The 20,753-nt window shown below is 46.5% G+C and overlaps 1 protein-coding gene and 1 pseudogene across 3 annotated transcripts in view; both read right to left on the bottom strand.

Moving 5' to 3' along the window:
- LOC126548160 (RYamide receptor-like) overlaps positions 1–20,753 on the bottom strand; it is a 331,757-nt gene that overhangs the window by 132,675 nt on the left and 178,329 nt on the right. The window lies entirely within an intron of this gene.
- Positions 14,903–15,071, bottom strand: LOC126548687 (U2 spliceosomal RNA; annotated as a pseudogene).

Genomic DNA, 20,753 nt, shown 5'->3' with positions numbered 1-20,753 from the left:
CCCGTTCCTGCGTTGAGCCGTTGGCGTCCCTCGGCGTGCTCGGCGTAACCGAGCGAACGAGGACAGCGAAGGATGAAAGAGCGAACGCTGAGCGCAGCGGGCGATGAAACACGGTGATGGAGAGGAGAGCGCGAGCAGGAAACCGGAAGAGGAGGGTATGGCGAAAGTATAAGAATAGCGTAGTGCCGCGTAAGAACGGGCTATGCGGCGACGACCGCTGCGAGATGGCGCCAAAGTAGCGCGCCGTCACCTGTTCACCAATGACGCCATCGATAAGGCACGCGGCGAGCGCGTCCACCTATACCATATATGGAAACAAAGCGCTGCATGAGTGGAGGTTCGTCTACGGCAGCTGCTGTGAATCGCGTCCAAGCGTCACCCACGCGCTGCCTCTCGCGATCGCCAGATTAGCGAGGCAGTCGCGCCACACTTCGTGCCGTTTCCAACGTGCCGCACAAGACAGAATGTCGGCGCCACCCAATATATCACGAAAGGAAAGCATGTATAGATTTGCGCTCAAATTTCGCATTACGGAGTATCGTAATCATCGGTGAATCTTTCTTTTTCTTTATTTATTTTTCTTGGGGGGAGGGGGGTTATTCATTCATCAAAAGACAGCCACTGGGGCCGGGAATCAAACCCGCGACCTCGAGATCAGCAGCAGAACGCCATAACCACTGCGCCACCACGGAGGATGCAACGAGCTACACGTATACTGTATACGTGTAGTATACCGGAATCAATGCTCGCTTTTTCCCGCCAGTCTTCCTTTCTCCACGTCCAAAGCTCCCGCATTCCGAAGCCTGCTTTCGCTTTCTCTTTTTCGTTTTTCTTTCAGTGTTGCACCCTTAAGAATTTCTCCCTCTGCTCCATAGCCGAAAAGCGCGTACCACGACACGTTCTTGCGCAACATTTTCTCCCGGTACTGCTGGGTGGAATGAACGCTGTATAAGATGCGGCTCCTTTGATTATTCAGCTCAGTGGAAACTTAAGCATCGCAAATGAGCTCAATCAAAATTTGAGCGCCCTGATCGCTTGAGCAATATCCTTCCTGCGAATTGTGTTACGGAGGACTCGCTGTCGCATATAAATACTCTTCCGTCCTTATATATATATATATATATATATATATATATATATATATATATATATATATATATTGACACTTGTACTTATATTTAACGGGCAACCACGTTTCGCCGCCTAACAAATGTTATCGCACAGCGCGGGACGCGTCTGCATGTATCCGAAGTTTCTGGAAAGTTATCGATGCTTCTATCCGCTGTCTGTTGTCGCCGAACCTTGTATTATCTGATTTCATCGCGTGACTCGAATGTTGTAGAACTTTGTGGAAGGCATGCGGGTCCCAACGATTAGTCTGGAACATTCGACCACTGTTGTATAAAAGCCGACGCGCTTGACCCGCTGATCAGATTTTCGACGATCGCCGAGCGTGTTCGCCACTATCGTTGTGCTATAAGTGTAGCCTATTTTGTGGGCACAGGTTCGCCCAATAAAAGTTAGTTTTGTGGTTCACAGTATTGCTACTGTGTTATTGAACGTCACCGCGACGTGACAATATATATATATATATATATATATATATATATATATATATATATATATATATATATATATATATATATATATTCTACTGTGGCGAAAGGAAGGAAGATAATTTATATACGACAGCGAGTCCTCCATAATACACTTCGCAGGAAGGATATTGCTTACACACACACACATCTGCGTGTGTGTGTGTGTGTGTGTGTGTGTGTGTGTGTGTGTGTGTGTGTGTGTGTGTGTGTGTGTGTGTGTGTGTGCGTGTGTGTGTGTGCGTGTGCGCGCGCGCGGGCGTACAGAAAGAGGAACAGGATCAAACGACTAAGACTGCCATCAGTAATTTGTCGCGCGCACGTCCACTCTCATCACGTGTTCGGGAGAGTCGCCGAGTGCTCACAACTTCACACAAGAAAGAAAAAAGAAAGACTCGCTTCGAGAGCTATGACCAAGTTTGGACAACTTCAATTACGAACAGTTGTCCACACGCGCACTTCTCGGACCCACGCAGCTCGATCAGTCCGTCATGATGTATAAATCGAACCAGTCGCGAAGGGGAACATATATTTGCCGCGAAGCTAACACTCCTGCCTCGACTTTCGTTTTCTTTTAAACTTCTTTTTCACTGTTAGCCACTAGCATTTCGATGCTTCGTTTCTATTTTGTTTTTCTTTTCATTTTTGACACAATGTGAAGACGACAAATATTGGCAGGAAACCTCAATTAGTCCATTCATCTCGACGAAAGAAGAAGGTACTCCTTATCGAAAAAAAGAGAATGAAGAAAATTCAAGGGACGCTTTTCCTTCTTTCTTTCCTTCCTTCTTTCTTTCTTCATTTATTTATTTATTTATTATTTTGCGCGTTTTGCAATAAAGAGACCTGCTGCCGATAACTCGTAGCACCAGAATGACGAAGGTCAGGAGGTCAAAACCTTGCTCTTGTTGTTGGCATAGAGGAGCTGAACCGGAAAGGCTGCGGAAAGACCGAGTGGTGAGCCCACCCCACGATGGCAGTCATCAGAGGAGTTATTTTCGGCCACCCCCGCTTTTCTGCTGGGGCCATATTCGCCGCCGCACCAATGCTACACCGGAGTTGCGTACGCTCCCCCTGGTTGCGTTGTCCGATCATGTAGTGTGACTTGCGTTTAATCGCACGAACTGCTCGCCATGCAGTTTTGCAAATGCCATGTTCTTTTCTCTCTTTTTCTACGTTTAAGTGACTGTCTACGCATGCTTGTGAAAACTGCTTCATTGCCATTATGCCATCGTCTCATCTCGTGCTACCATCCGTTAATCGTTCAACAAAGTTAAAGTCTGGGGAGAAGACGGCGAAAATATACTGCAGTCGACGTCCATCCGCTCGACCCTTGCGGGAGCGCAAATTTTGGTCGAATTATCTGAATGGTCACATTAAGGAATAGCGGAATTTAATTATTTTAACCTTTTTAGTTCAAAGCGTCTGCTCGTGTTTAATGTGCGTCGTATATGGCAGTCAAGGCAAGGGTCAATGCTAAACAATTTGAAAATTTTGAACTTTGATGAAACCATGTTTCTTTGCAACCTCGTGCTGAAATTTGTCTTAAGATGTCGCGCAACTTTCCTTGTGACAGAGGAACTCCTAATGTCCTTATCCGCGTGTTGTGCTACCTCATTAGCTGCTACATTCCCTGGGATGTTGCAGTGTCACATTTAGTATATGCTTGTTCGATGTGAACCGGAGTTGCTGGTGCCGCCTAAAGACGCCAACATCTTCTAAAATTATGTATTAAAAAACTCTCTTGCTTGAAGTAGTCTGTAGTGTGAATTTATTTATTTATTTATTTATTTATTTATTTATTTATTTTTACATACTGCCGCCCCTCTTGGGCGACAGTAGGAGTGGCGATAACATCGTATGTCAATTGCAGATGAAAAAATTGGTCAGAGTTGGAGAACGAGCCTTTCCGGACTAAGCATTCCGACGTTCAATTCTTGAGCGAAAGAACTATGTTTGTACATGTCAGCTCTGGGTTGCAATGGTAAAAGATTCAGCTTGTGAGAACTACGGGTGCGAGACGGTTCAGAAAACTTAATTTATTTATCCGAGCAGGCACAGCGTCGAGTGTTAGGGTTGGCGTCTGGAACCAAGTGTTGAAAGGAATTTCAACCGACCATCTCACCCTGCCTCGTCGAAATGAAGCGGGACTTCCCAATTCGCCATGACCGTTTCGAGTGCCTGCCTGTCTGCCGGAATCCCCGCAACGTACAGGCCTCTTCTGTGTGTGTATGTGGGTGTGGGTGTGCGAGTTTAGAGAGGCCCTTTCCTCGAATTGGACCTAGTGGAGAACTTCCACGAACCCGCAACGCGCAGAAGAGACGGACAGGCGTCTACAATTCCAGGAGGCGTGACGAGCTCCTCTCTGCAGCAGCTCCTCTCTGCAGCAGCTCCTCTCTGCAGCAAGCTCCTCTCTGCAGCAGCTCTTTCTGTGCCGGTCACGTGAAATCGATGGAAGCAGCTCTTTCTGTGGCGTTCACGTGACGTCGATGGAAGCAAAATCCCGCCCACGATTGTAGAGAGCCTATTTAAGGGGCTCCGAAAAGTACTTTTACACACTTCATGCTCTTCTCATTTTCTTTCATCTACCTTTGAATAAACCGTGCAAGTTTTGCACTAGAAATCGTCTCGCCCTTGCTTGGTCGCCATGGTCTACAGGATGCCTGCAGCCCGCCGACAACGCCACGCTACCCAATAAGTAACGTCGGTCGAGCTTCGATCGGCAGGCGCCGCTACTTCTCGGCAGCAGTACGATACGCTACCCTGGAGTACGCAACAAGAGTTAATTAAGGTGTGCCGGAACTTTATGCGTTCGTTGTGGTTACGTGTTGCGAGAGTGGTCAAATTCAGACTATAGAGGTTAAAAGAATGCGAAAAATCTCTATGGTAGCAACGGTAGATAAAATGAACGGCCTTCTTTTGTACGGGCTCCATCTTGTTAGTATCGTATTTATGAAGCGGGTTCCAGACTATAGAAGCATATTCAAGGATTGGGCGGATTAATGTTTTGTACGTGAGCAGTTTAGTTTCTTGACGAACCACAGGAATGGTACGTTGGGGATAGCCGAGCTTTTTCAATGATTTCTTACATATTACTTCGATAAGCTCGCTCCAACATCAATTGTTAGTGAATAGGAGTCCAACGTACTTATATTCAGCCACTTTCAATAGCAAGGAGCTATTGAAAGAGTACGAGAACAGGGAATGAGCGAAACACCTAGTGAATGTAATTGAAACGATTTTGGTGAAGTCTATACTCATCTGCCAGGTGTCACACCATGAGCAGAAGTGTGAGAATGCGCAATTAAGAAAAATATGATCTTCAGGAGAGTGAATATTGTGATAGAAGATGCAATCATAAGGATAGAGGCGTATGTCAGGAACTATATTATGTGGCAAGCCATTAATGTAAAGTAGAAAGAGAAGTGGGCCGAGGACTGCGCCCCGCTGCACGCCAGAGGAAACGCTAGTGAAATGGGAGTCAGGAACATTATATTGTACATATTGGGAGCGGTCGGAGACAAAACGGGCAATTCAGTCTATGAGTGTTGGATTATTTAGGATGAGGCGGTGTTTAAATAGTAGTTTAAGACGAACCACAGGGTCGATCGCTTTGGAGAAATCGATGAAAATTGCTTGCTTGTGTACCAAGGTCTAGTGCTTTAGCAATGTCATGCGTGAATTCAACCAGATGAGTTACGGTGCAAACACCACGACGAAAACCATGCTGACGATTATTCAGTATGTTATTGGATTCCATGTTATCCATGGTATGCTTGTAAATTATATGTTCAAGCAGTTTGCAAGAGTGACAGGTTAGGGAAATCGGTCGGTAGTTCGTCAACATCTGCGTATTGCCAGATTTGTGCAAATGTAGAAGTTTAGCACGGCGCCACGAAGAAGGAACAAACGCGGTTGCTAATGACTTGTTCCAAATAAGTAAGATAACGGCCACTCGAAAGGGAGTAACGAACAAGGAAAACATTGCAAATGCCATCAGGACCGCAGGACTTCTTAAGATCGGGCTTTAACATTAAATTGAGAACACCGTCAAGTAATACAGAGAGGTCACTAAATGCTGGCGCTATACCATATTCAAAAGAAGGCAGTGCGAGTTAAACTTGAGTAAAAACGGATTGAAAATAGAGGCTAAAGGCAGATGCCATTCTGTCGGGGTTGTTAGTAGACTCCTCATAAATTACGCTGATTAGGAATTTCATTTTCGTTAAGTTAATCAAGCTGTCTCGTTTTATTCAAAAAACGATTTTTTTTCTTTCCCATGTTTGTTCCCTCCTCAACTAGTCGTGCTTCAATCGCTGCTCCTGCAGCTTTAATGAATTCGGTGTCAATTTGTTCTGAACCGCTGTTCGCCCAAAAATCGAGATGCCTTCTCTTAGGCATAGTCAACAGTCAAGGCCAGGCCCAGTCTGCAGCAACAGTTAGTTGCATGCAAGCAGGGGAAGCAGAAGAGGCAGCTATAGCTATGGCTATCAATGGCACCACCGCGAAAATAATCTTTAGCGATTCTAAAACTGCAGTTAGAAACTGTGCCAGTGGCAAAATCCACAAACCCGCCCTGCAATTTCTAAACAAGTATACACCACCTGATCGCCAGATTCAAATCATCTGGGTCCCTGCACATTCCTCGCATCCAGGAAATGAGGCTGCCCATAATTACGACCGAGGTTTCGTCAGCCGGGCGGTGGGAGGCCTCGACCTGGGTTCAGCGAGGGAACGCATGGTGACGTTCCACGAAATTACTGTGCATTACCGCGAATGTAGACAAAAGTACCCCCCCCCCCCCCCATAAACCACTGGATAAACTGCAACAGGTTACCTGGAGACAGTTGCAGACTGGCTCATTTACCAACCCTTACAAGTACTCACTAATATATCCAGGCTGCTTCTCACCTAAATGCAAAAACTGCGACGCCCGTAAGGAGGACCTGACACATACATTGAGGAACTGCCCCGAGCTAAAGCCTAGCGCGGAGCTCCAACTTAACAACACTTCGGACTGGGAGGTAGCGGTGTCCAGCTCGGATCCCGCAGTCCAGCTGCGGACCGTCAACTGGGCTTTGGAGGTCGCCGAATTAAAGTCAAGGGCCTACGGCCACCTCACGCCGCCTGGCAGAAGAAATAACGCAGTACTTCACGTAATTCGACGATCTGATGAAAATAACATTTTCCCTCCTCCTCCTCGCCCGAAGCTTCACGACCTATTTGTATCGACCTTGCAAGAGATCTGAAGTGTGCGCGTCCACTGTGCCAGTCGAAGATGTGGCAGTGGCCAGTGAAGAAAACGGATTCTGCAGCTAAGGGTCGCACGAGACCGGATGACCAATGTATAGGCAAGAAGCTGCGCCAAAAGAAGAATACGGTTCAGCAACGCGTATACGTTGCTGCTGCCTCGCCCACATGTTTCTTTTTCTGTTTTTTTTTTTTCATTTTTACATCGTAGCTGTATATAGCTAACCTCCAGCGTCGGTGGATGTCCGTCCGTCTATACACGTTGCATCGACAGGAAAAACTTTCCGTCTCCAGTTTCTCGCGAATGCTCTGTAGCTCTCATTCTAATGTAGTTATCTTGCAAAAAAATCATACTGAAATTGGGCGCTGAGACGACTCTATCATTACGCCGAGTTTCATTTACTTGTCATAATTAGTTAGTTCACAGTGAAGTTGTAGACGTTACAGATTTCCCGTCTGCTGTCAATGCATGGCCGTCTGCGGAGGGAGTATGGTCACAGAAAACGGCTGTAACTCTTGTTTTATCGAAACTATCCCGAAGCAAAATTGCATGACAACTAGCCGCTCATACGACTCTATCAGTACACCGAGTTTCATTTACTTGCCCAATTAGTTGGTCACGGTGAAGTTGTAAATATTGCAGAATTCCCGTCTGCCATGCGGTTGTACTTGCACACGTCACTAATTCAGACAAGAATGAGAATTCCACAGCTCCACAGTCAAACGACGTATTCGTTGTCTCTGTCCTTCAATAATAATAATAATAATAATAATAATAATAATAATAACAACACCTATATAAACTTACATGCTTCGATTGCGGTAAGACACATCACAGCTTCGCTGCTCGTCCTTTTTCACAGAGGGGAAGGGCTGATGATTTTTTTGTTTTTCCCTCTTGAAGCGCGAATCAACCCGCATGCGGCGGCGGAGAGCGCCGGCATGCTTAAAGGGACACTAAAGGTTAATATTAAGTCAACGTGGATTGTTGAAATACCATCCCAGAAACCTCGAAACGCTTGTTTCGTGCGAAGAAGAGACTTACTTTAAGAGAAAATGCGTTCTGAAGCGTCCGCGTACCTCTAGCGCAGTTCAAATCACCCACCCTCCGATCGAGGAGTATTGGCGTCATGGTCTCACAGTGACGTTGCGCCGTCGGTGAGTAAAACGGCTCCCGCAGACGGCGCTACGGATTTTCTGCACAAAACGCAAACGCGCGGCCAGAAACAGAGCCAAGACAGAGCCGACAGCAGCGCGAAAGCGGAACTATGGTGGCTAGCGGAAGGGAAAGCGCGCGACGATAAGCTAGTTCTTTATTTTATGACGCCAACTTTGACGCTCGTTGCAATGGATGACCCTGACAACGACACATTAGTTCGCGATGCTGGGCTCGAGTTCAGCGATTTAAGCACTGATGAACGTGACGTGCTGTTGAGGGATCGCGCTGCCGGCGTCGTTGCGTACTACTACGACGACGGCCTGCTTTGAAAGGCACTTCACGCGACTTCAGTAAGTCGGCGTTGAACTCGTAATCCTCTGGACGAAAGTGCAGCGAGCACATTACGTGATTTTTCGGCTCTTTGCCAGCGCGTTGTGGCAGAGGTACGGCACTTCAACCACTTTGAACGGAGAGGTTCACTCGTTGGCACACAGTGATAAGTAACGTTGGATTCGCCGCTGCAACTGCCCTTGGCCAAGTTCCACGTACCGTTCGCGCATCCCACGACAACACATGGACGTGGCATTCTCGCTGCTTGTTCCAAATGCAAGTTTCGCGAGCCAGCAGGACCACCGCAGCACGACGCGATAAAGAAACAACTGAAACTACAAAGCGCGCGCGGCGCGAAGTCGAACGCGCAGAGTCGAGCGAAAACGAAACCTTTCGATCATCCATCCTATGCAAGGGTAACGTCAAAACGGTATTTTTTTCTTAGAACCGAATAGAAGTAGACAAGTAGCATTTTATTCCGTCTTATAATCTAATGAAGTGATCTTTTTAATACGAGTAGTTGAGTACTAGTGACATAAATTATGATGAGTAGTGCTTTCGTCATCGGGCTAGTACCGGAATGTGGCTGGGGGGTCTCAAATCGTGTCGCGCATTTACCTCAATTTCTCGGTTACTAAAGCTCTGTTCGCGATTACATTGACGCCTTAGACGTTCTAGAGCATTGCTTTATCACTTTAACTTGACTTTCTGGTAACCTTTAGTAGCCCTTTAAACGCTGTCTCAACGTTCGACTGTCACGTTGCTGACAATGTCGTCGTCAGTAAGTGGCCCACAAACCTCACCATTGTCGTCGGCGGTCACAAAATTCTCAAAAGAGACAACGGAAGTAGCGCCGTCTTTTGAATTCCTTGTGTTTACAAGCATTTAGTAACCGCGACGTGCATGAGGGGGCGCCGGTGGAGGTCTGATTAACCGAAGCGGCACGGTTTCGCGTTAGAACTAAACGAGCTTTCTATCTATAGCTATATGTAGCTTCTTGCGGGTACTTTTCAGCGTGTTTGGACTAAGCGAATATTCGAATTAACCGAGGTCACTTCAGCGGGAGCTGACTGTATAACACTTCCGCCTACGTCCAAATAAATCAAAGACCGAGACCAGATGCGCCAGCTCTTGACCTTCCCCACAGTAAGCGCAGTATTCTACTGCACGTACCGATCGCAACGCTATCTGCTTGAAACCGGGAGTCGTCGACCAAGTTCCACTGGGAAAATGCAGCGGAACTTGCCCTTTTCTCCAACGGTCCTTTTCAAAATACACACGCTCGCCTTCGAGATCTTGCGTACACGATGCGAAAGAGGGCGAAAGTACCTTAATATAGCCAACTATGGCTAAATTTTGCTTTGGCTAAATTATCAAATAAGTAGTCTATATTACTGACACGATCTTCGCAGAGCTGAAAGGTTGTTAAGTATCCGATTTTATTATTAATAGCCTTTAAATACATTCTAAGCGGACGACGCGCGCACATTGTGCTTAAGGGATGAGACGCAAATCTCAGAACACGGCCAAGCGAAATTTTCAGCACGTTTAGCCGACGCCGCCCTGTTTCCAAGGTTAAGCCCATTTCCGATGAGCGATAATGACGGTATTTTTTTTGTTAGTTTCCGTAAGAAAAATTGTTTATTCCGGCGAGCTTGTCGTCACGCATACATTGGTCATTCATACGCAACATTTTGCATGGAGACTGCTTTGTATCCGCAGTATCTTAAGATAGCCCCTTTTATGCGGTGCAAAACGTCGTTGCAGTTGGCCTTTAAATCTATAGCTGCCGTTAACCTTGCCGGAGTGTTGAAAGTTCGATGGAGCGAACGTGCGAAAGAAAGGAAACAACATAACAGCTGCGTACGTGGTTCCGAACATTGTACACTCTACACTGAGCATTCGCATTGATTTCCGGGCACCCTAAAGATATTCGTTCACCGGTGAAAGTAAGAATATATATATATATATATATATATATATATATATATATATATATATATATATATATATATATATATATATATATATACTAAACATGTAAAATTTCTTCTTAAACGTAAAAAACGTCTCTACAGGAAAGCAAATCAAAGTAATAACCCTGCAGCGTGGGAAAGGTATCGCGCATGCGTAAAACTGTATATTCTGGAGGTTAGTCAAGCTAAAGATAAATTTAACAGTCACAATCTACTTTCCATTGTCCAATCAAATCCAAATAAATTTTGGCGCATCCTCTCCACTAAAGACAGATCTAACACCATCGAACTCGTTGACCTCAATGGTGAATCTATATATCCATAATGATGAATGCGCAACCGCCCTAAATAACTACTTTTCTTCTGTATTTACTGCTCCCATTCACGTATCTGACCTGCCCACACTTATTGCTTCAGTGCAAACTATGCCAGACCTAGACATATACGCGGAGGGCATAGTTAACCTAATCAATAGTCTTAAACCATCATCTTCCGCTGGCTGCGATGGTATTAGTAGTAAACTTCTGAAGAACACCTCTCATGTATCAGCACAAATACTCTGCGTACTATTCAAATAATCGCTAGAAACGGGGAACGTTCCAGGTGACTGGAAGAAAGCTAATATCTTGCCCATTTTTAAATCAGGTGACCGCTCGAACCTTACCAATTACCGCCCAATCTGCCTTACAAGCATCTCCTCAAAATTACTAGAACACATTATAGCCTCAAGCCTAATGAAATTCCTTGAAAGCAATCATTTTTTCTACCCATTTCAGCATGGTTTCCGAAAACACTTATCGTGTGATTCCCAACTCGCCGAATTCACCCACGACATTCTGCTTATCATGGACAGGAACCTGCAGATCGACGCCGTCTTCTTAGATTACTCAAAAGCTTTTGACAAGGTGCCTTACAAGCTCTCGCTGCAAAAACTATCTGGACTTGGAATCTGTAATAACTTCCTCAGATGGATTGAACAATTCCTATCCGGGCGCACAGAATACACTTCCACAAACAATCACCGCTCACCTCTTACCGATGTGACTTCGGGCGTCCCTCAGGGCGCCTGTCTGTCCCCTTTATTATTCCTAATCTATGTAAACGACTTGCCTACTAGCATACATTGTAAACTACGACTTTTCGCAGACGACAGCGTAGTTTACAACACTGTTAACTCCTCTGACGATGTTCTTTGCCTGCAGCGTGACCGCGATGCCATCTCGTCATGGTGCGAAAAATGGCACATGCCTCGCAACTTATCAAAATGCAAATCTATGTCTTTTACCCGAAAACGCAGTCCCTTTCAGTCCACTTATCGCATGAGCTCTGTCAACATCAGCGCCACTTCATCTTACAAGTACCTGTGTCTTACTTTGACGTCATCACTCTCTTGGATAACACATATCGAAACAATACGTCGCAAAGCTGCGCGGTCACTCGGGTATCTACAAAGAAATCTAAAGAAGGCATCCCCAGAGGTAAAGAAGTTGGCGTACGTGACATTTGTCCGTCCACAACTCGAATTTGCTTCTGCTGTCTGGCATCCATCTCAAGATTACCTAGCCGCATCATTGGAATCCTTGACATTATTCACGGTACACCAGTGTCACTTCTTTGAAGCAAACAATAGGTCTGCCAACACTGAAGTCTCGCCGCATCATATCACGTCTTTGCTTGCTGCACTCTTTTTTTTACAATCCACGCTCAAGGCACCACCTTCTTAAACCACCATTACGAACTTCCTCTCGCATAAGTCACAGCTCAGCCATAGCACGTTTACCCGGCCGCTCATCTGCCATGACCACTTCCTTCTTTCCTGATGCAATCGTTTATTGGAATGCGCTCCCTGACAACTTCGTTACCTGTACTGACCGCAAAAAATTTCGTGAATACCTAACAAATCACTTTGAATAACTTTCTGTTCCCAGCGTACATCGTTCATGAACCCATCATAAACCACTCGGAATAGTCTACCCTTGTCAACCCTTCCACCTAGTCTTTTTCTTTTGTTTCTTTTATTGCGAATGTATTGCCGTGTTACTTCTTTCAATTCGAATTTTTTCTTTGATTGTTTAAAGTCGTACAAAATCAGCGATGTGCTTTTTTTTCGTTGTTTTGCAAGAAACCACTCTTACACGTGTTTGTATTGCCCCCCCCCCCCCCCTTGTGTAATGCCTTCGGGCCTTCAAGGTGATAATAAATGAAATGAAATATATATATATATATATATATATATATATATATATATATATAGATAGCAGCGAGAGACGTCCTGTAGTGGCTGGTCGTAGAACGATTTCGACCACCTGGCGTTCTTTAACCGTGCACCTAACCCAAAGCTCGCTATATAGGGCACTTTATATATATATATATATATAAAGTGCCCTATATAGCGAGCTATATATAAAGTGCCCTATATAGCGAGCTTTGGGTTAGGTGCACGGTTAAAGAACGCCAGGTGGTCGAAATCGTTCTACGACCAGCCACTACAGGACGTCTCTCACTGCTCCAGAGTTCCTTTGGAATATTACAACCCATAATTTTTCTTTGAGCACGTTGTCTGCGACCCGGGCTGTTTGGCACATGGTTAAGGAGGCAGTGCTATAGCCAAGACATGGGACAGAGAAAGAGGAACAAAACTAAGGCAGAAGATGAGTGTCTCTATAGTCAGAGCTTGGTGAGTGTATCTCTTTCGTCTATCTCGTGTTTTGCGCTGCTTTTTCACAAGCAATAACTAAACCGTGGGATTATCGGGGAAAGCAACGGAACGCCTGCGTCATGTGTACGTATACTATGCGCTCTTCAAGCGGGCCTAAATATGTCTGCAGTTTCGGTGGCTAAAAGCGGCGCGTATGACTCTCGGTTCTAGTAACTTCTGAATATTGCAGCGCTGGACGTGAAGGAAAGTGGACAAATTTCAGAAAGAAAAAAAGAAAGAAAGAAAGAAAGAAAGAAAGAAAGAAAGAACGACGAGGACCGCGGGCTTTCATCAACACCGACCGGCATGTTTTGATTAATGTGTCTTATATGCCTCAAAGTTTTACACAGAGCTACGAAAGGAGCCGTAATGGAGGCCTGCGCGATTAATTTTCTCCATTCTTTAACGTTCGCCGAAATGCGTAGATGTCTGAGCATTAAAGCTGGCTGCCGCGACCGGAATGTGGTTCCGCGACGTCGATCGTGCTCAGTGCCAGAACGTCACAACAACTGAAACACCCCGGCATGCATTCATCAGGAGCCCAAACTACGCAACGATCGGTTAATAAAGATGGCACAAGACAGTTTTAGTAGACAGTTTTAGTATAGCGTAAAATGCTTGCGTTACCGTGCGACGCAACGCTAACGCAAAGAAAGGCTGCACTGCGCGGCACAAGGTTGAGTTTTATAATAGCGGAACGGATAAAAGCGCTGACATTAACGCGAACATGTACGGCGACATCTAGATGTAAAAACACGAAGTACTGGAAAGCCAAATCCACACAAAATGTCGAGCTGATCCAATGCCGAATCCGCAAGTGTGTCCCTAAGTCAAGCTTCTCTAAAGCCACAGTCGTTGCGTTGATTACGCATGTAGGTGTTTGGTTTCAGTGTTGTTTTGTCGAGAGGGGCGAAACACACCAATTATTCTTAGCATGCCGCGATCGAGTGTTCTGTGGAACCAATATTATCTATCATTTTTAAGTTGGGACGACATAGACGTCCTCATGCTTCGGGAACGAGAGCGACCGCGCAGGTTGTACGCGTCCTCAAGAAGCGGCTTGCTCAACATCTAGGCTATCCCGGAGGGGACTTTTCGCCGGTAATTTCGCTTCCAGAAAGCGGATTTCCCCTGCTTTCCACTTTTTTGCAACGGACGCCCATCTTGACGTCTGTCCGAATGGGTTCAAGGCGAAAACCTCCTTCAGGAGGTTCATGCCGTCGTTAGTAAAGCGCACACGCATTGTGACCACAGCACCGACCACACTACTTTGTTTTGCCGCGGAAAACGTGACGCATCGGCTTGACATGCGGCTTTACACCAAGCGAACGAGCGAAATACACTTGGGCGCCATCTCTAGGCGGATACAGCAAACATGAGCAAACATAAGCAAACCTTCAGGTTAAGCCTACTGCGCCGCTAATCGCGAACGTATATCGTAAACAACGCCCATTCGTCACCTGTTCGCCGCAGTCGAAGCATCCTCACACAAATCTAAAGCAAACGCGAGCATTAGTAGGGAAAGAATGAGCCGAACAGTGCAGGCCGACGACTCGAAAGATCCGAAGTGGGCTGCTCTCACTTCGACTGGCGCCGCCATGTTGCCGTACGTAAGGCTCTCCTTGCGTGCGTTAGCGCTCACCGCTAAATCTGCACTGTTTACGTACAGCGCATCCGCAGTGTGGTGCACGCAACGCTAAAGGTAACTCTTTGCGTTTACTGCTTTACGCTATACTAAAGCTGTCTACAATTACGCACGTATATTCATGTTGCTAAAAGGCAGGCGTGCAATCACAAGTACACGTATCGTACGTACGCTGGCTGATGGCAATCTTTTTTACAGCGAAAAAAAGTGCGTGCGTCTATCGAGCCGCGCAGATTGAGAATTTGTCCCCATACGCGGGCCGATCCCGAACATAGTGCGATACCGGGCCGATCCGCGGCGGAGGTGAAGCAGGCGATAAGCACTCTTACAACTTGCAAAAGTAAGCTTAATATATTAGGTCCAAGTCAGATGTTAAGCTGATAAGAACAGATACTACAATTTGACCCGCGTCAACCATGTCTACGTTCGCACCGCCCTCTCTTTGTGGGTGTTCCAAGCGCCTGCGTATCTCCTTTCCTTCCGCTATCCCGTGGTAGCGGTCCCGTAAACGTGCTGCCCCCCAGGACCGCGATGCGGAAAGAAATGCGGACCGTCCATGTGGTCACGGTCCCGAAAACTTGGAACGTTTGACCGGAGCAAGGGCCAGGTTTCAGAGATAGTTTGTGGGGGACCAGTTTTGTGTGGCCTGTGTACTGTGTGACCGCTTGTGGTTTTCGAGTGACCGCACAGCCATTACTGCAATGCGGGACGTCGACCAACGCACGATCGCCTTGGCTACGGTGAAGCAGCGTGTGCCCTCGGAGTGCGGTGCGTGTATGTTCTACGTGCCGGGATTCGTTAGTAAAAGGTGTCGTGCCGCATTTTGCGACAATACAGGACTATGTATACCCCCCGGTGCCTCGTCATCTTCCGAGGCTCAACATCATGGAGGAGCGACTGCGCCTTGCCTTCCATTTATGTGCATAGGGCGTTTGACGCACGGCAATGGACAGTTCGCCATTAAGGGGCGCGCAGCTTCGCTGGTCTTCCACCTTCACAGAGTGGAATGGCCATGAATTTTTATCTTTCCGTATCCGCGTTGTAGTCTTGAGCTGCTGCTTCACTCTTGGGTATCCATCCACAATTTCGACCAGCTCTCGATTCCAGAGCCTATATTACACCTCCCCCAGCGACAACGGCTGCACAGCTGCATTCGAGCCAATGATGAAGAGCGAAAGAAATAGAAAATACAATGAACCCTTAGATAACACAGCCATCGGGCCGGTATAATGTAATAATTGTAACGTGCAAGTGTAACTGGACACCTCTTCAAATCGACGGAATTTGCCTGAGGTTGCGAAGCATTCTGTACGGCACTGAAGTCGCTGAAGTTGCTCAGGCCTTGTCTTACATTCTTGCCAAAGTTATTCCTCGGAATCTTGAGAATGACAGCCCACAAACAAATGTCATGAAACAAAACCCCGACAGCGCATGCCTTTTATGTTAAATCATCTGAAATTAAATATTAAAAGTGCGAAACAATAACAAAAGATCGGCCACGCAAGAGGTCGCGTTCCTACCAGAAAGCTAGCCTTCGTGCATATATCGTTTCGTTTCGACGCCGCGGTGCTCGCTGTATGTTCACGGCGGCCATACGCTCGCGCGTAAGCCGCGTTCACGAAGTGAAACATCACTGTACTTTTTCCTTTCATTATATTCGTTCCTTATCATCCATCGCTCTCTATACCAGCCGATCGTGGTGGTAAAACAGGCGCAGAGCTTCGTTCGGAACACTGACGAAGCGCGAAATTGAATAGCGTTGGAATAGAATCGTTATGTTGTCCCGGCGGGTTCCTTCGCCTGTAGAAGTGGTGGCACAAGTATTTATTTATGTTAGCGTCCTTAGGGCGCTCACTGCAATGCGAGGGTTCATTAAGTCTCACTATAAATGGTAAATTGGCTAACGATTTGCTGCCTCAAACTAAAGATGCCTAATGTGACAGCGCGTATACCAACTGTAGTTCACGATGGAGTGGGGTGGGGAGCAAACTGTAAGCCCTCTGACCAATTCTCTATCTTCATCCGTGTGCGTGTGTGTGTGGTGAAAGAGAGAGAGAGGGGTGGCCTAAGTAAATCAAGTGTCATCATCATTATCATCATCATCAGCCTGGTTACGCCCACTGCAGGGCAAAGGCCTCTCCAATACTTCTCCAACTACCCCGGTCATGTACTAATTGTGGCCATGTTGTCCCTGCAAACTTAATCTCATCCGCCCAACTAACTTTCTGCCGTCCCCTGCTACGCTTCCCTTCCCTTGGAATACAGTCTGCAACCCTTGGTTATCTTCCCTCCTCATTACATGTCCTGCCCATGCCCATTTCTTTTTCTTGATTTCAACTAAGATGTCATTAACCGGCGTTTGTTTCCTCACCCACGCTGCTCTTTTCTTATCCCTTAACGTTACACCCATCATTCTTCTTTCCATAGCTCGTTGCGTCGTCCTCAATTTAAGCAGAACCCTTTTCGTAAGCCTCCAGGTTTCTGCCCCATACGTGAGTACTGGTAAGACACAGCTGTTATATACTTTTCTCTTGAGGGATAGTGGCAACCTGCTGTTCATGATTTGAGAATGCCTGCCAAACGCACCCCAGCCCATTCTTATTCTTCTGATTATTTCAGTCTCATGATCCGGATCCGTGGTCACTACCTGTCCTAAGTAGATGTATTCTCTTACCACTTCCAGCGCCTCGCTACCTATCGTAAACTGCTGTTCTCTTCCGATACTGTGAAACATTACTTTAGTTTTCTGCACATTAATTTTTAGTCCCACCCTTCTACTTTGCCTCTCCAGGTCAGTGAGCATGCATTGAAATTGGTCTCCTGAGTTACTAAGCAAGGCAATATCATCAGCGAATCGCAAGTTACTAAGGTATTCTCCATTAACTTTTATCCCCAATTCTTCCCACTCCAGGCCTCTGAATACCTCCTGTAAACACGCTGTGAATAGCATTGGAGAGATCGTATCTCCCTGCCTCACGCCTTTCTTTATAGGGATTGTGTTGCTTTCCTTATGGAGGACTACGGTGGCTGTGGAGCCGCTATAGATATCTTTCAGTATATTTACATACGACTCGTCTACACCAAGTGTAAAGTGTAAAATCAAGTGTAAAGCAAATGAAGAGCGCGCCTGAACTGTCAGGCGTCATTAATGGCGATTAGCCATGGCAGTCAACATTTCCAGCAGTACCTGTAGAGACCTGTAAAGATGGAGAAACCCACGTAAGTAGGCTTTTGTTTTTCACCTACTTGTATAATAGCACTTTACAGTTCATGTGTTCTACACGTGCTTTTGGTTTGGTTTATCTGGGGCCACCCTGCATATCGTAGACTTTTTTTTTTTTTTTGCTTCGAACAGTTGAAAAAAAGAAGCTTACAAAAATTACTCTAATCACGTCCCTATAGATAAACTGTCTGTCCAAGCAGACATCATTTACATAAAAACTAAAGCAATACATTCACTAATGAACCTAATAACATGATGAATATATAACGGTTTCCAGCAAGTACGGACGCGAGCACAAGAAAGAAGAAACGGACAGGACAACGCTGGACTTGCGACTGAAGTTTATTGTGCATACATTGCACAAATCTCCGCCAAGCATGCGTATGCAGCCAAGAACAATAACAAGGCTTGTAGTCAAATATCAACAACCTTGTCATTGTTCTTGAGTGTATACGCATGCATGGCGGAGATTTGTGGAATGTATTCCCAATAAACTTCAGTTGTAAGTCCAGCGTGGTCCTGTCCGTTTCTTCTTTCTTGTGCTCGCGCCCGTACTTGCTGGAAACCGTTATATGGTCACCATGCACCAACTGGCCCAGCAAACTACTCTACTAGTAACATGAATTAAATTTGTAACGTAACTTTACTTAAGCGACACATTTTAAATTGGAAAGCGAAAGAGCATGGTCATCAAAGCTTGGTTACGGGTTTCTAGTAGATCGAAATGCCTGGCGTCAAATTATTCATTCATTTTACCTGCGCGGTTCTGAAAAACGGGTCTAGTGATGAAACCTCTCTGCGACGTATAGTAGTAACTAAAAATCGAAGAACCCGGAACCGCTGTCGTAACACGCGACCGCGCAGCCTGTAACGACGGCGGCAGCTGCCATGCCGAGATGCCGGAGGGCAGTGCGCGTGCGTAATGGTGACTGTAGGCGAGCCGGCATGGTCCTTGCCTGGGCTACGCAAATGAAGCGACTGCTGATTTCCAAGTGTTGTAAGTTTTATTGAAATGAAGAGCAACGACTGCATGACACACCGCGCCGTCGTATCTTGATTTCGCCAGCCGAGAGGGGAAGGGTAACAGCTATCATCTTTACCGATGCCTCCGCCCCGTTGTCAGACTAAACGCCGCGCGCAACAGCCGCGTCACATCAGGGAGGAGCTTTGCGCCGATCCTCACTCTCTTGCATGCGTAATCATGCGAACTACGCTTGAAATTTGGAGTCGGATATCTCGGAGCACAGACACGCTAGAAGAATTCTTCCAACTGATACTGTGTAGAGACACGACTGCCTCTAACTTTTCAGTATAAACATACCCACTTATAGCAGTCCACAAAAAGTTAGTTATTCAGTTTTAGTTACTTGGGCTGCAGACAGCGATAATCGTGTGTGTATGTGTGTGCGTGTGCGTGCGTGCGTGTGTTTATTAATAGGCTGCGCGCTATAAATGAACAGATATCTCCACGAAATAAGACTTGTCGTTCGAAACAGTGGAACACGGAAATGATTACAACAATGCTTGTGCTGAGCGACATAAACATGCAAGTTCGGTGAAAAAACGATATCTCGATTGACGTGTATTTTCTTTGTGGGAAGGAATATCCGCAGACACATTATTGACGGGGAATGGAACCTTCTCTGACGCATGCAAGCTTAATTGTGCTTGTAAAGGATTTGTCGTCTGCGCAACGCTTGCTCTCGGCGTACAAGAAGAATCAGATTGTCACATCCAGCATGGCCTCCACCTCTGTGGTCGGAAAGCGGGGCGTGTCACTGCCAAGTGCGAATACCAAGTTGCAATTCGTAAAAACACGAAATGGCGCGCTCGTTTGAAATGTGAAATCCCCCACGCTCTTATTGAGGAACAGTAACTCCACATAGCACGAGTCTTGCTGAATGAGCCATTTTTTTTTTTACAAGACACAAAACCGCATAGCTACAATATCGACATGACTGCACAGCGCAAAAAGACGACGACAGAAGAAAGGACACAAAACGGGCGCTGTGCACGCAATCATGTCGATATTGAATCACCAACTCGTCCAAGGTTCCACTTTATCAGACTGCTACGTTTCCCAATCAACCGCGTCAGAAGGTACCGAACAAGTTCACTTGGAAGCCGTGGGCGTTAGGTGCCTTGGAGAAAGTGCGGCATTTCGCAACGTCCTATAAACTGTTCTTTTGTTGCAGCGTTCCCCGTCATTACGCGGCACTGATATTGCACTGGTGTACGGCAGAACAGATTGTGAGAAGCTTATCCTAAGCCTTTAACTGGGAAAGATAAGAATGTCTTTCTTGCTTCGCCCAGTACTTGCCGTTTCCTTTCACCGCCGATGTAAAGAGATTACGTATTGATCGTCCCGTGGCGAGGCGACGAACATCCACGCCTGCGATAGCGGACGAACGAGCAAGTATTACGTTGCCCGCGGAACGATCTGGAAGCTCGAAATAACGCGTGATTTCACTCACGGAGTCGACACGCGTGGCAGGCGCGCCTTCCAAATGGGGCACCAGAACCCGGCAAGCGCGGGATGGGACACCGAGAAGAAGCATGGCTGCGCGATTCGCTCGCTGTTCGACAAGACGACGACAGGCTGGCGCAGGGAACGTAATTTCTCCCAGCAACGCCGCTTTGTAGCAGGCCTGGCGTGACAGTCGGCGCACGCGTGCGTCCGTGTGTTTGTGTGCCGAGTTTATTAGGTGTCCGCGGGGAGTTAGGCACGTCGTCTAGATGAATGTTTCATCCTTCGGCGACGGCGACAACTATGTGGCGGTATACGCACGCCTGCGGCCGTGTTGACACGGGGCTCCCTACTAACGTGCTCCTGACCATCCGTATATGAACGTCTCGACGCTACCTGAAGCATCACAC

Source organism: Dermacentor andersoni, chromosome 1 (assembly GCF_023375885.2).
Source record: "Dermacentor andersoni chromosome 1, qqDerAnde1_hic_scaffold, whole genome shotgun sequence".
In the NCBI taxonomy this organism is placed as follows: domain Eukaryota; kingdom Metazoa; phylum Arthropoda; class Arachnida; order Ixodida; family Ixodidae; genus Dermacentor; species Dermacentor andersoni.
Note: the sequence above shows the minus strand (reverse complement) of the source record. Positions and strands in the feature narration are given on the sequence as shown.